Source organism: Salarias fasciatus, chromosome 22 (assembly GCF_902148845.1).
Source record: "Salarias fasciatus chromosome 22, fSalaFa1.1, whole genome shotgun sequence".
NCBI lineage: Eukaryota > Metazoa > Chordata > Actinopteri > Blenniiformes > Blenniidae > Salarias > Salarias fasciatus.
Genome location: NC_043765.1, coordinates 9,760,656 through 9,774,033, shown reverse-complemented (window position 1 = coordinate 9,774,033; position 13,378 = coordinate 9,760,656). Strand labels below are relative to the sequence as shown.

The following is a 13,378-nucleotide window of genomic DNA, read 5'->3' as shown; positions in this document are numbered from 1 at the left end:
AAGTGAGTCGACATGTTGTTTAGCGGTGCGCACATATTTCACGCATTATGGTAAAAGCGAAAACGAGAGGGTTGCAAAACAAATGTCAAGTACCGTGGATCACACTCACCTTATGAATACTGTTGATAAAATAAACAAATGGTGAATGGACTACACTTACGTAGCGCTTTTTCATCTGCATTAGCAGAGACCAAAGCGCTTTACACTGTATTATCACATTCACCCATTCACACACCCATTCACACACCGGCAGAGGCGGCTGCCATGCAAGGTGCTCAGACCATCCACCGGGGGCAATGCAGGGTTCAGTGTCTTGCCCAAGGACACTTCGACATGCAGACAGGGGGAGATGGGAATCGAACTAACAACATCCCGATTGTCAGACGACTGCTCTCCCCACTGATCCACAGCCGCCCAAAAAACTGATCAACAAAGTAAATGAAGGAAAGCCGGTGCTATTGCTGATTTTCAGTCAGTCGGTCAAATGAACTGGGAGATATTGAGCTAAAATACTTTATTTCTCTTACAAATATTAATATAAAATGTCTGCAGTATTTAAAGCTAGGGTTGGCGATTTGAATGAGATACATTTTTTTAAATACTGGTTAAAATGATCTTTATGACCCGATGGGAAACAATTCATAGCGTGTTCTTAAAGTAGTTTGGAAAATATCCGCTATCTACAGCAGGAGTAAAACAGGAAAAACAGCAACCAATCGTCTTGACGGGACACCTTTTTTTAAACCAATCAAATCCCTTCGTCGTTCGACCTGCCCCCTGCGCGTACATGTCAATGGCGTGCACTGACCCTGATTCAGTGCGCTCGTAGAAGGACGGAGCGTCGTTGCAGAATGGCGGAGAAGAATGTTTGGGGCTTTACTTACCGGTGAGTGCGCCATAACTTGGCGTAGTGCAAATAAAGAAAAACGAAGAAACGAAGCGCTGAGGACAGGTTACGGCAGGGACGCACTGGACGCGGAAGTGCTGCGCGCACCGCGGAACGTCTCTGCGTCTCCGCTCCCAACGGAGCTCCTCCAATGGGGTGGGAGCTGGGCGGAGCCTTGGGGAGATGCTACATTCATGCTACATGCTAGTTTTCCAAGATTGCCAACCCTAGCTTTAAAGCTAAAACAAAGAGCTGTGTTTGAAAGAGACACTACAGTCAAGGGATTCACCAGTGATTTGGAGTAAATAGGTTAAATAACCTGCGAGCTATTGGGAAAAAACTCTTTTTTTCATAATAATATTAATAAAAATTATTCGGAACATTGTCAGAGCAAACAAAGAGGTGTTTCTGAACCAGTCAGTGCCGTAATGTGATTCGCAAGAGATTTGGATTCAGTATATCAAATAACCTGGGAGTTATTGAGCTAAAATACTGTATTTTTCATACAAATATCAATGCAAATGATTGAAAGTATCAAAAGCTAAAACAAAAAGGCGTGTCTGAATCAGACACTGTAGTAATGCGATTCACAAGTGATTTGGAGTCAACAGGTCGAAGAATCTGGGAAAAACAAAACACATTGAAAGCTAAAGGCTCATTAACAAGGTTGGATTATTATGAGCACACAGCAGCAATGACATCTGTTAGGGGAACAGGGCAACAAGAATTAACATTAATATACCAAAGTGGTAAAGTGTAAAGTGGGATCTGCTGGAACTTGGTAAACCGGTATCAGTGAGTGAGTCTGCCCGCTGGGTGGGGGCGCCGCCACACTGGGTGGTGTCCCACATTGTCCCTCAGAATCATACCCCTTGTCCCCCATTGGGCTCATTAGCAGGTGGTCACCCTAGAGAGAAGTGCTTGTTTTTCCATGATTTTGAGACCGTATTTTATATACTTAGCAAGTTTTTTAATCATTCAAATTTGGCTCAGTGGTTAATGACACATGTTTATGCAGTGTGACAAACTCATAACACAAATTTATTTCTGCTTTACTCGGACTTTAATGATTTGTAACGACTGAGCAACAATTGTATTATCCTTAATATTATTAACTAATGGTGGTAAAGATGGACACAGTAACGCAGGGAGTAAGTGTGGGCTACATGTGAACTGTTCAATCTGAAACCATGCAGGAATCTGATCATTCCAAACTTTTAACCACAGAGATACAGCATTAAAGTTCACAGTCCAATAATACGAGTATGTGCGCAAATTCGGAAGTGAAAGACCACCTACAGCTTTCAGTCTTTCCATAAATTCTTTTCTTATGCAGGCTGACTTATTATTCCATATAAAGGAGGAAATCATTTGATTAAATACCTTGAAAAAGGATTGTGGTATAAAAATAGGTAATGCCTGAAACAAATAAAGAAACTTTGATATATTAATCATCTTTACAGAATTGATTCTCTCAACAAGAGAGAGTGGTAAAGCAGGCCATCTTTTAATATCTTGTTTGCATTGTTCAAATGAAGGAGTAAGATTGCTTTTTGTTTCTTATTTATTTCAGGCCATATCAATACAATTTAACAGTAAATTGACACATTTATAATCAAAACTTCCTGAATGATACCTGAAAAGGAGTAGGAAGAAGAAATACTTGTTTTAGTCCCACCCCTGTTCTCTGGCAAAATCATCACACAATTTTTTATGTCGTTTCCTGAACATTCAGCAACAACCGACTTAAACCATTTACAATATACTCAAATTATTACAATCGACTCAAAAGTGGTTAGCCTGAATTCAAGCAGTTACCACGGTCTCACAATCATTGCAATGGACTCAAAACAGTTAAGCAAATCCAAATATACACCAGATATTTTAGTAACCGAATGACTCAAGAGATAGAATATGGAGATGTGATCTTAGGCAATAATTACATTACATTGAGACATTGATTGCTTACCAACAGTGGTAAGGAATAGCCTTAAATACCAATAGTAACAGATAATAATAACAATGTAACTTGTGTAACAATGTAACAATGTGCTTTTAAATAAACTGCAATGAGACTTGGTGACTTTTACATCCAGATATGCAAAGGAATCCTCTGACAACTTAAATGGCAGATTGAGATATCCTCTCGCATTGCTACTAATAGGGAAGTATTCACTTTTATTTAAATTAGCTTCTAGCTAAAATGAAGAGCAATGGACTCACTGGATCTCCTTGTTTAGTCCCTTTATGAAAAGAAAAGTACTCAGATGAGATACTGTTGGAATAGATTGAGGCTGTTGGGCCAGTGTACATGAGCATGACAAGTTCAATGAATTTTAATTCCAAAACCAAATCTGCCAAGCAAATAAAAAAGATAATCCCTCTCTACCTGATCAAATGCCTTTTCGGCAACAAGCCGAGATTGTGGATGGCTTTAAATGTAAACAGAAAAATCTTGAAAATGATCCGGATTTTGACAGGGAGCCAATGGGGGTGATGTGAACTCCCGTGATGTGAATCAAATCACCACATTATTCATTCTGATACATTTTGGGATTAACTAACCAGATATATATTTTTTTTTTTTCCAGATTACAATTGTTAAATTGTAGCTTTTATTTTTCCCAGTGGTCTTCATTGGATTATGCTGCACATGCTGGGAAGAAAATTTGAAGAAGACCAGAATAAATCTGGATGAGAGACACTGATGCTGGATGTCATGATCAGAACAAATGAATGAGCAATAACACAACTGCCAAAGTCAAATAATGTCAGGGTTTGTAGATGAAGATAATTATAATGCATCCGAGGCTCTTCTTTTTATGGTGTTTATCATCTTGAAAATCAATATTACCGGTACTCAAAATTGATGTAATTTAAAATATAGTTTATTATAATATAATGTCTTAGTATGACAATAGCAATATTGATTATAATAGTGACTATTAATAGATAATAGCAATAATAATCATAATGGTGATAAAGTTAAAGGGACTTAAGGCAAGATTTGTGAAAAACTACACATGCATTTCCAGTTTATTCAATGCTAATGGGTCATGAAGCATTAAAAAAAACCTAATATAACAGGCCAATCCGCGTATCTGTCTGCTGCCTTATACAGACTGTGTGCCACAGAATTTGTCGCTGTTCGGGGTCCGAATTTCTGACGCAATCATAGGGATGTGACGTAAAATGACGCTGTATGCGCGTTGCTGGACAGGAAGAACATGGCCGCCGTGGACACGGACTCAAACACTGCAGGCAGAGTTTCCACCAGACCTTTTCAGTCCGGGCGCCCCGCCTGCAAGAAATTGTGCAGCGCCCGGACAACGGAGAGGAGAAAAAAAAAAACTCTCCGATGGTCAAACACCGGCAGCTGCGTTAGCTGCGGAAGCACCCCCCCCGCCCACCCCCAAGCCGACGGCTCACATTAGTAGCATTCCCTGCGGCACCACAATAACACAATGCACGACCTCATGGATGTCATTTTTTTCCTCGGGAGGCATGGGCCGGTCAGCAGGGGGGGGGGAATCTCCCTAAGGCCTGATTCACACACATACGCGGTCACTGCGCGGGTGCTGGAGCGGCGTGTTCAGGCGTCCCTTTCTCACCAGTGCGGTCTGCGTGAGCGGGTTGTCCGCGGCAACGGGCTACTAGTGTAATATGTTTGAAGTAATTCCAGAGGCGTTTCGGGAGCGAAAGGATGTTTTTTCCCCAAGAGCAGGCATCCAGAAATGTGCATCAACATCTGGAGTCAAAAGCACACAACACAATGCAGCTTCCGTAGCTCCGGCATAGACTTATAGATATAGATCTCTAGGTATGTATATCTAGACACGCGCACTCCTCTCAACTGCGCCGAATAGTAAATTCAAACAGAACAAATATCTGCATATATGACAACTAGGACCTGTCTTCATTGTTTTCAATGGGACCCGCTCCAAGCCGCGTGGAAAAACAGACGGAGCAGAACCCTGGCAAAAGCCTCTTGTGAGACCAGTTTGTGGGCAGACATGAGCTCAGTGCTGCATAGAAAGCCGAGCTGACACGAGATGTGTGTTTATGCCATTGGTTTCAACGGGACGCCGCGCACAGCCCGCTCAAGTCCGTGCAGAAAAATAGACTTGATTTCTATTTAGAAACCGCCGCAGACTGGAGGAGACAGGAGTCAAACCAACAACCTGCCGATTGCAAGACAACTTCGCTCCCTACTAAACCACAGCCATCCCTGTACTCATCTAGCCTACATGTTACTGTTTAATTTTGGGTTGTGATCCAATCAGAAGACTCGGTTCTGGTCTAGGAGTGGAGAATAAAAGACTGAACGCAGATTGGTTGTAGTGATGGTACCCTTTTTTATAATTGTGCAAACAGAAAAACGAAACAATAACAACAAACAAGGAACACAAACAATAAATAGATAATTGTAGAAAACAAATAAACATTCCACAGCAAAAATAACATATGAAAAAGATTAAATAATCCCCCTCCAATAATATAGACGGTGGTACTGTGTTATTGTTGTTAAACTGAATGGCCCTTTCTAATGTCTTGTTGAATCACTTCATTATTTAAATGACGTTCATTTGCTCTCCAATACTAGCAGGGAGCCTGTATACAGATGCTCTTAAAACACAATTAAAATCCCTCCCCATAAGGATTATTCCCTCTCCTTTTTTTCCTATCAGTGATGCAATGTTTTTAAAGAAATTTGGACAGTCCTCATTTGGTTCTTTTCCTTCAATTTTTATATGACGAGCTGTACTGCTGAGCAACCCACTCTCTTCTAAGTTTCATGAATGTAACTGGGGTTCGATTTAATCCCTTCTGTTTAAATACACTGCAATATCCTTGTAACCGTTTTCAGTGCTACATGTTTGTTAATGAATGAATTAATGGAACTCTATTTCAGCCATTTATAAAGAAAAGCAACAATCACAGGAAAACATGCACACACGACTTTATAAACGTTCTAAAACTTTGGGTAAAAATTTCTCAATGCTTCCAGGTTGGTGGCCCAACTCGGGTCTTTCACTTGAGTTTTGAGGAACGGGGCTACTTGAATCCAGACAACAAGGTCACAGCGACCGGCACCAGTGAGATGGAGGTTTCCCTGGATCTGGTCCAGTACTGATGGTCCTGTGGAGGATGCCCCAATCACAAGACTGAAGAATTATGATCCTGAATGTTGAAAGGGAAAATGGTTGATTTGTGATAACTGTGGCCTAGGTCATTGGTCTACATTATGGAGAACAGGTTCAGGAATTCAACGGAAACATAAAATCATTAATAATTGGTTCACCAATAAGTACAAGAGAGGAAGAGTGGTGCGACACCAGCATGCGCTACAGTGGCTGAAACAATGTGCATGCCACCAAAATTAAATACAAGATGAATCTCCACCATAGCTAATGTACAGCAGGCTCCATAATGTAAGAAATTTAATTGTAGCCTAATTATACATAAGCACAGCAGCTAAAACACAGCTACTCATACCTTGTTGCATTATGCTGCTGCTAATCATGCTCATGATCAAGACAGTCAACATACAGTTAATACATAAATACATCATAATTTAATCACTGGATCAACAAATGAATCTTTGTGGAAGTTGTAAGCTTAACTTTTACAATTCTGTGTCTCCCTCCAATCTCACAATATAAGGGCTGCAAAATGGTTTAGTGTAAAAAATGAGACGTGTAAGCTCCAGTCATTCCTCGTCAACTTACCAGACTGCATTTTTCCTCTGGCCAACGTTCCCAGTACGACGAGCCGTCAGGGCGTTTGTATGAAACTTGGGCTTCCAGACCAGCACGGCTCTAAATCTCTAGCCAGACTCTTCACCTCTGTTGTTCCCAAATGGTGGAACATACTACCAAAGTCTGTGCGTTCTGAGTCCCTTTGTACTTTTAGGAGACAATTGAAGATGCAACTGCTCAGAGAACACCTAGGCGCTTAATCCGACTGCACCTTAGGGATAGAATTAGTCAGGTGGTCTAAAACCCAGCACTTATTTAGCACTGACTAAGTTCAGAAAAAAAAATGGAGGGGGGGGCACTTATTCTGCAACTTAATGGAAACTCCTATGACCAATCACACTTGCAGCACTTTTTGCACTTACTAAAGATTTTTCCTTATATCTGTATTCTTGCTTGTGTTGTACGTCGCTTTGGACAAAAGCGTCTGCTAAATGAAATTGTAGAACTGTAGAATTGTAAGAAGTTGCTGAAAAATGTTTCTTACTACCATGCATGTTCTCCAAAATAACTTCCACTGCAGCCTCCATTACTTAAACTGAAGAAATGGAAAAAAAGACAAGCAACTTTAGGGAAAATAACTCAATCTTAGCGTGCCGCTCTGGACCCAGACACGCTTATTCACGTGATGCATGACATCCCTATAACAGACACAGAGTGATTGAAGATCAGCGTGATCATGCAAATATGACAATGATCTTGAAAATATGACCTCTGAGAAGACTAGAAGCAGGCCGGAGAGGCCCGCAGAGCCCAGACAACCGGGGGCCATCCCAGATCCCAGCCACCCCCACAAACAGACATCCGACCCCCGGCCCCTAGGGAGCCAAAACCAGCAGGTGCTGACCCCGCCGGGCACTGGACACCCAGGGCAGGCAGAGCCGAGAGCCCAGGCCCAGGAGGACGAGGTTTATTACGAGAATGTGGATACCCACCCCCCCAAAATAAACCTCGTCACACCTATAGTGACCTCAACATTTCCTATTGTCTGAATTACTCTGGCTCTGCTGGGTGAGCTATAGCAGACACAGAACAAATGGAGAGGAGATTGAGTTGAAGAAAAAAGATTATCTTGATTTTATTGTTTCACAAAAAATGATATTCAAAAATGTAAGGGGAACTGATACCCATTAGACAAAACTATAAGGCAATCTGGAAAACAGATATTGACACGCTGCAGCAGCGGAGCCGATATGTTTCCATTAAAAGCAATGCGTGAACTCCCACTGTCTGCGGTACGGCCGCGGTACGGCCGCGGTACGGCCGCGCTACGGCCGCGCTACGGCCGCGGTACGGCCGCGCTACGGCCGCGCTACGGCCGCGCTACGGCCGCGCTACAGCCGCGCTACGGCCGCGCTACGGCCGCGGTACGGCCACGGTACGGCCACGGTACGGCTGCGGTACGGCCGCGCTACAGCCGCGGTACGGCCGCGGTACGGCTGCGTCTCTGCTCCGCCCGCCTCCATACGGCGAAGATACGCAGATCTTCTATTTTTGCCAGATGCCGGACCACGGCGCAGCAATTCAGCACACAGAATATCGTGCGGGAGAGGAAGTCGAGCACAAACACAAAATAAAACATCCAGAGATTTTTCAAAATAAAATAAACCGTCTGTGCACCTGGAAAACGTCATCGGGGCAGCACTATGGAGGAGGAGCGTTTGATTGTGGAGGTGCAAAATCAAAAAATACTTTATGACCCGTCACATGCCTTTTATAAGGACAACCAAAGATAGGATGAGGCGTGAAAAAAAAGTTGCAGAAGTTGTTGGTGTGGATGGGAAATAAATTATATGTTCATATTAAGAAAAATAAGTAGAAACATCATATAACCTGCATTTAATGATACAGAAAACCATCAGAAAAATTGCAATAACTGTCCCAATGCAATGTTTTATTTTTGTGAATTGTTCTGATGATATTGTTAACTAAATTTGAGTTAATTACAGTAGAGTAATATTTTCAGTGTTACACTTCAAGTACCGTATTGGCCCGAATATAAGACGATGTTTTTTTCCAGAAATTGCATCCTCAAAAGTGGGGTCGTGTTATAATCGCGGACTTACGGTAGTTGGTCAATACCCATCCGCGCCGCTAGATGGAGCCAAAGTATCACTGACCAGACAGCAAGTGGAGCGATTAAATGAGATCAAATGATCTGATGAAAAATGGCGGATCATCTGGAACAAAGGGGCTGAACGCTGGACAACTGAGCAAACAACAGAGGCGAAGTTATGATACCAACTTTAAACTGATGGTGATCAACGCAGCAGAGTCATCAAACAACTGCCAAGCCGCCAGGAGATCTGGTGGAGCAGAGCCTCGTCCGATGTAGAGCAGAGAAAAAACGCCTACAGATGCTAACACGATGAGAAAAGCTTTCCGTGGTCCCAAGAGCGACGCTTCAGAGAGACTGATAGAATGGTGAGTGAATACGTCTCTGAAAAACGGACAGACGGAATGTCCACCACCAGAGCCTGATTCAGCTGAAGGCACTGGAAGGTTATTTACATCATTTATGCAGTTTTGACCCCTTGAGGCTTCTTATTTGTTGCTTATTGTTTCTTATTTTGAGAATGAGAATACATTTTTTTAATTTTATATCTCGTGAAATGTTATCTCAGTTGTGAGTTTTTGAGTTTATAATAATTGTATAATAAAAAGTTGTTTTATGAGCGACTTTACTGTGTTCAGCATTTTTTTTTTTTTTTCACAAAATGATCTTTGAAAAATAGGGGTCCTGCTATAATCGCAGTCGTCTTATATTCGGGCCAATACGGTATTTATTAGCCCTTTAAGCTCGGGGCCATTTTCGTCTAAAAGTTCAACTGAAGACGTACCCAAAGTAAACTGAATGCTGTTCTTGAACTGTTTGGAGTACATGCATGGTTGGGGTCTCATTTGAAAGCTGACAACCTGTATTTTCACCCAGTGCAGTCAGAATTACTCTAGGTGCTACTGGCACAGATTTATTTATGTTGCAGCACACTGAATTAGGATGAATTTGATTCTCGCCTGAATTTTTTCCCTCATAAAACACCTGGAAATAAGTGTGGAAGCACTGAAATAGCTTGAAAACACAATTTTGCTAAAGCCTGTGGTCTTACATAGTTCAGGTCAAAATGTCAGAGCAGTACTACAAGAAATGAGTGCTTCACACATGTATTTGTACTGCTATGCCCCGGCGGGGTCAATTTTGGACATCCTCTGTATACCCCCTGGATGCCCTCTGTACAATGGTATATGTTGGTTTTTAGCCCATTTTTACAGTATTTTCACTCCAAAAACTCATAAAGTACTCAAAAAATCACTTCAGGTAGGCTTCAGTGTGGGATAAGGCACTCAGATTGAGAGGAACAGAAAAAAACACATTTTTCAGCCCTCAGTAGACTGTCAGAAGTCCCAAAACCCCACTGTCGGGTTATCCAGCAAGCTCATTGGCTACCAGCCCTGTCAGTCAAACGTTTCCTCCAACGTGATTGGCTCAGAATTCATCGATTCATCGATCGAGGACGAGGTCCATCAGTCTCAGCAACGGTTGGCTGGTTAGCCATCGGAGGAAAGGGATGAGTCACTTGATTGGTTGAAATATGATGAATAAGCAACAAAAACCGTTCACTCGCCATATTGGATATCTTCAGTGCGAGTGAGAAAGGTCTGGATAAAAGTATCTGATAAAAGTATGGATTATTATAGGACGCACACGCGGAGAGAAGTGCTGGGTGCGCGCGTGGTGGCGCGTCTAATTCTGGATTATTTGCTTATTTCAAGACATGTTTTGGACAAAAGGCTATACTTTCTAGCTTTGCCTGGATGCATATGTTTGGACTGTGGCAGTTTTTGCTGGATTATCTGGATTATGGATAATCTGTGATCAGTTATGAGCTGTCAAAGGTGAGTTGCGCTGTTTATGTTATTTGCTGTTTGTTGGACAAATGTGTTTATACTACCCGCTGTGGTAATCACATCTGAAAGTGGTTTATACCAGCGGATTCATGAGAATTTAAGCTTTCTAATGGTGCATAGTGTGTCCGTGGAATTTTTGAAATGCGTCTGGCCATTTGATAAATGCATCGGGAGATGTTTACAGGCCGTGGGCGGGCCAGTCTGAGCTTAAAGGTGCTGTAGGCAGGATTTTGCTAATCAATGTTAATTTTTATGTGTTTTCTTTGGATGAAATGTTAGAGTATCCATTGATAATCCTTTAGGAGTGTAGCATAATTGCGCTACCGCGAGGGCGCAGCATTTCCATCTGTCCCTGTTCTGAGCTGAAAAGGAATCTCGACAGCTCCAGGTATCTTTGACCAATCAGAAGAGCCCATGAGGCTCTAACCGTGATTGGTCGAGGGGCGTTCGTCGCACATTCTTGTGGGAGGGGCTTAATTTGCGTAAGGGCGTGATGTCAGATAAAAACAGGACAGGATTGGCTGTGCTGTGTTTCAAATCGCCATCTTAGATAGGTCAAATCGCCATCTTGCTTAAGCCGGCCACACACTACAGGATTTTTTCAATCTTCCCCGATTCAGACACCACACACACTACACGACAGCAGAGGACAGATCGTACCCGATCTTCCTCTCCTGATCGTCTAGTGTGTGGTGTCACTCCGGAGCAGACCACACACTAGCAGATTCACTTTGTGCTGTTTCCCTTCATTGCTGTTTTTACATTCATCTCCACTTTCAATAATAAGTGGAGAACTCATTCGTTCCCTCAGTTCATTCATTCACATCGGTATCGCTCCTTCAGTGCAGACCCCCACCACCCTCCCAGTGCGCACAGAGCACGGACTGTCAGCACCTTGTTAGAAAATTTAAATGTTCCAGTACAGAAGAGGGAAACACAGTTTCAGATCATTTTATTATAATTTACATTTAATAATAATTCAGCTTATTAGCTAATCTGTTTGTGTGTTTTTTTTTTTTTGTTTTTTTTTACTTTTGAGTCCCGAGTGCAGCAGTAGAATAAAGTTATTAGCAGACCGTGTCAAATAAAAGCTACTTTTTTAAATCTTTTTTAAATCAACAAATATCTTAAATCATTCTTTATGTCCACAGATTTGGTAGTTTAAATCAGAGTAAAAATACGTTGATTAGGAAAGTTTCATTATAGTCGGAATCAGTGGAAAGTTTTTTTTTTCTTTTATTATTTTTTTTCTTCCCCATTCTTCCGTGATGGTTAATAACAGAGATTAATTAAAACATTGGGATTATTGCAGGACTGGCGGAGATGCAGATATTAGATCGGAGTTTGGGTCTGAATGGAGGAAATCCAGTTCATCCAGGAGCGATGGGATTAACCATCACTTTCTGCACAGCTGGGTTTAGAGCTCTGGCTTTTCTGTTTCACTGTCATATATAGTGAATATATTTCACAGACATATATTCATCCAGCTCTGACAGCTGCGGGGGGATTTTTTTTAATCAGCGGCACTTTGTTGAGACGGAGCTGTTCATCCAATCAGAGAGCTTTATTTCGAGGGTGTGGACAGCTCTACTCAGAGCTGATCGGCGCCTCTCGGAGCACCACACACTACAGGATTTGCGATCGGAAATATTGAACATGTTCATTATCTCCGATCTCCCCTTCCGACGCCTCCCGAGAGGCTCCGACCGGAAAAAATCTCTCGGAACACACCGCACACTACACGAAGATCGGACCCGAACTCATTTGCATACTCCCGACAATCGGACCCTGTCGGCCTCGATCGGGAGGAGAGGATCGGGGCAAAATTCGGCCTGATTATCCTGTAGTGTGTGGAGGCCCTTAGGTATGTCACGCCCTGTGCCCCTGCGTCCTCGTGGAGGCGCTGGGGTCCTGTTCTGTTTGTCTGCCCTCATGTTCTCCTGCCTGGTCACCTGTCTGCTCCTCTTGTTCTCCTGTCAAGTCAGCTGCCCTCATGTTCTCCCGCCTTGTTAACTCCCTAAAGTGCCTCACCTGCCCTGCCATGTATTTAAGTCCCGTGCTCCAGGTGTGTCTTGTCGGCTCCTTGTGGGTCTGTCTGTGTGCGTCTGTCTGTGTGCCTCCATGTCCTTGCCTGCACCTCCGCTCCGTTTGCCATTTTGTTCCTGTGTTCCTGAGTTCCTGGTTTTCCTTGAGTTCTGGATTCCCTTATTTTGGACAATAAACACTTTTGTACCCCGCCTGGCTGCCTGCGCCTGGGTCCTTCCACCCCGCACCCGTGACAGAAGGAGCCAACCACATCTGGACCCAGCAGGCAGTAAGTCCCCCCCGGATCATCTGCCTCTGGTCGCTGCCGAAGCTGCTCGCCCCCGGACTTTGTGCCTATGGCCCCCCGCCCCGGCGAAAGAAGGCCGCGCCCCTCTGAGGCGTGTGCCGGCAAGGCTGCTCGCCCTGGCGAAAGAAGCCCGCGCCTCCGGGCGTGTGCCGGCAAGGCTGCTCGCCCCGGCGAAAGAAGCCTGTGCCCCCTGGGCGTGTGCCGGCGAGGCTGCTTGCCCCCGGACCGTGTGCCTATGGCCCCCCGCCGGCGAGAGAAGCTCGCCCCCAGATCGTGTGCCGCCATGCAGTCCTGACCTGTCCTGTTCCCCTGTTTGCTGCCGCCGACCCGTTCCTGTTTGCTGCCGGCGTGCAGTCCTGACCCGTCTTGTTCCTTTTCGTCCTGTCTGCCAAGGTGTTGCCCCGACCCATCCTATTCCTGTTTGCTGCCGGCGTGCAGCCCCAACCTGTCCTGCTCCTGTCCGTGCTGGCTGCCCGAGGGAGCGCAGCACACCCCCGT

The 13,378-nt window shown here is 43.8% G+C and overlaps 2 protein-coding genes across 6 annotated transcripts in view; both read left to right on the top strand.

Annotated features, from left to right (window-relative positions):
- Positions 1-13,378, top strand: part of LOC115409065 (class I histocompatibility antigen, F10 alpha chain-like) — a 272,574-nt gene that overhangs the window by 222,410 nt on the left and 36,786 nt on the right. The gene's annotated exons all lie outside the window — the stretch shown is intronic.
- The window catches only part of LOC115409077 (class I histocompatibility antigen, F10 alpha chain-like), a 37,123-nt gene that overhangs the window by 21,729 nt on the left and 2,016 nt on the right, over positions 1-13,378 (top strand). The window lies entirely within an intron of this gene.